Source organism: Schistocerca cancellata, chromosome 3 (assembly GCF_023864275.1).
Source record: "Schistocerca cancellata isolate TAMUIC-IGC-003103 chromosome 3, iqSchCanc2.1, whole genome shotgun sequence".
NCBI lineage: Eukaryota > Metazoa > Arthropoda > Insecta > Orthoptera > Acrididae > Schistocerca > Schistocerca cancellata.
In genome coordinates this window covers 70,333,834-70,337,216 of record NC_064628.1, presented here as the reverse complement: position 1 = coordinate 70,337,216, position 3,383 = coordinate 70,333,834, and positions in this window count along the sequence as shown.

The window sequence follows — 3,383 nt, the reverse complement described above, 5'->3', positions numbered from 1 at the left end:
TAAAAACTGCATTATCATTACATTTGTTTTATTGTGGTTGAAGGCAGGTTTAGTGCCACTCAATCGAAGGCTCTCTCCAGAGAAACGTATGTTTTTTCGTCTTATTGTGAATCGTGCTAAGTTTTACAGTCTCAATGGATGAGTAGAATTTCTGCTTCTTTTCGTTGATGTCCTCTTTACTCACAAATCTTCAATTGAAGAAGGTCGTGCATTTTCTTTGTGTTTCCATTTGTTTACTGTCACTTCCAGCAAATGGACGAATTACGTTACTCCGGATACCTGCACTGTCTTTTAGAACAGGAGAGTCAAAGTGTATGTCGTTGTCTATAAAATCATGTGTCTGTGAGTGGTACTCTGTGGTACCTTTCTGAACAGATCTTGAGGAAAAGAAGTGCATTACTGAAAAAATACAGGGTGTTCTGTGAAAAAGATATACTGCCTTTCATATCTTCGTCAGAAACGAAATTACAACGAAGGCAGTCTTGCTGGTAAATGACGCTCTGGTAGCTAAACAACATTTACTTAACACATTTTCATTTGGCTTCTGTACAAATAGTGACCATGCTAACATATGGAGGAGACCTACACTCCTGGAAATTGAAATAAGAACACCATGAATTCATTGTCCCAGGAAGGGGAAACTTCATTGACACATTCCTGGGGTCAGATACATCACATGATCACACTGACAGAACCACAGGCACATAGACACAGGCAACAGAGCATGCACAATGTCGGCACTAGTACAGTGTATATCCACCTTTCGCAGCAATGCAGGCTGCTATTCTCCCATGGAGACGATCGTAGATATGCTGGATGTAGTTCTGTGGAACGGCTTGCCATGCCATTTCCACCTGGCGCCTCAGTTGGACCAGCGTTCGTGCTAGACGTGCAGACCGCGTTAGACGACGCTTCATCCAGTCCCAAACATGCTCAATGGGGGACAGATCCGGAGATCTTGCTGGCCAGGGTAGTTGACTTACACCTTCTAGAGCACGTTGGGTGGCACGGGATACATGCGGACGTGCATTGTCCTGTTGGAACAGCAAGTTCCCTTGCCGGTCTAGGAATGGTAGAACGATGGGTTCGATGACGGTTTGGATGTACCGTGCACTATTCAGTGTCCCCTCGACGATCACCAGTGGTGTACGGCCAGTGTAGGAGATCGCTCCCCACACCATGATCCCGGTGTTGGCCCTGTGTGCCTCGGTCGTATGCAGTCCTGATTGTGGCGCTCACCTGCACGGCGCCAAACACGCATACGACCATCATTGGCACCAAGGCAGAAGCGACTCTCATCGCTGAAGACGACACGTCTCCATTCGTCCCTCCATTCACGCCTGTCGCGACACCACTGGAGGCGGGCTGCACGATGTTGGGGCGTGAGCGGAAGACGGCCTAACGGTGTGCGGGACCGTAGCCCAGCTTCATGGAGACGGTTGCGAATGGTCCTCGCCGATACCCCTAATTTGCTGGGAAGTGGCGGTGCGGTCCCCTACGGCACTGCGTAGGATCCTACGGTCTTGGCGTGCATCCGTGCGTCGCTGCGGTCCGGTCCCAGGTCGACGGGCACGTGCACCTTCCGCCGACCACTGGCGACCACATCGATGTACTGTGGAGACCTCACGCCCCACGTGTTGAGCAATTCGGCGGTACGTCCACCCGGCCTCCCGCATGCCCACTACACGCCCTCGCTCAAAGTCCGTCAACTGCACATACGGTTCACGTCCACGCTGTCGCGGCATGCTACCAGTGTTAAAGACTGCGATGGAGCTCCGTATGCCACGGCAAACTGGCTGACACTGACGGCGGCGGTGCACAAATGCTGCGCAGCTAGCGCCATTCGACGGCCAACACCGCGGTTCCTGGTGTGTCCGCTGTGCCGTACGTGTGAACATTGCTTGTACAGCCCTCTCGCAGTGTCCGGAGCAAGTATGGTGGGTCTGACACACCGGTGTCAATGTGTTCTGTTTTCCATTTCCAGGAGTGTAGATCAAAACTGAAGTAAGAACTGAAACGACACTTAAATTGTATTAAATTACGAGTCGGCATCAATATTTATGTACATTAAAGGCCATTGACATGAAAATCCTCAGGAGCATAGCAGGATAAACAAAGTTCGATAATAAAAAGAATACAGATATCGGGAAGGAACTGAAAATATTTTAAATGAACGGAAAGGTGAAATAAAATAGGCAAAAATGGATCTATATCTATATACATATTCGGCAAAATGTAAAAATCTTATTGGGAGATTTCAATGCTCAGTTGGGAAAAGAAAGGAAATATAAAGATATAATTGGAAAACGGAGTCCACATAAATTTACAAACAAAAACGGTCAGAGACTTGTAGAACTCTGCAGAGAACACAACCTTATATCTAAATCAACATACTTTAAGAGGAAGCCAAGTAAACTTAAAACATGGAAACATCCAGAGTGGAGGAAGGGCGAGTGGCAGCTAGACCATGTCTGTATGGACAAAAATTTTCATAAGGAGATCCACAATGTTAAAATACTGAGAGGAGTAGACACAGGCTCAGACCATTATATGGTTAAAATTAAAATCAAATTCACACCGTTAAAGAAGAGGACCGGAAAAACTAATGAAATAAAAAGGAGGTTTGACCCACATCAGCTAATTAAAAATAATAAGTACCAACAAATAACACAAACCATCAAATTAACAGATGATCTAGAACAACTAGTGCCTAATCTTAAAAAAGAAGCAGAGAATCTAGCTCCCTTGAACCCACGAAGGAAACATGCATGGTGGACATCAGAATGTGACGAACTCCATGAAGATAGACACCAAGCATGGTTAAAGTTTCAAACACACAAAACTGAAGAAAATGCCATCAACCTAAAAAATGAAATAAAAAAATTCACTCAAAATATTTGAAGAATCAAGAGAGGATTTCATAAAGATATTATAAAGTCTGTAGAAGGTAATTATCATGAAACCAACTCCAGGAACTACTACAAAATCTTTGGGAAACAACTACAACAATATGAGGCCCCTACACTAATACTGAAAGATGAAGATGGAAGAATGACACACAGTAACAAGGAAAATGCAGAAATCATGGCAAAAGCATTTTACAAACTTCTGAATTGCGAGGAACCCAAAGAACCCTTACAAATCAACATAAATACCCCAATAAAAACCAAACCTAACAAACTAGACCCTCCAACTTTCCAAGAAGTAGAAGAAATTCTTAAAGAACAAAAAAATTATAAGGCATGTGGAGAAGATCAGGTTTTTGTTGAAATGTGGAAATATGCAAGTGACACAGTCAAGACCTCCTTACACATGGCTCTAACAAAAATTTGGGTAACAGAACAATTTCCCGAACATTGGACCACAGCTATCATCCACCCACT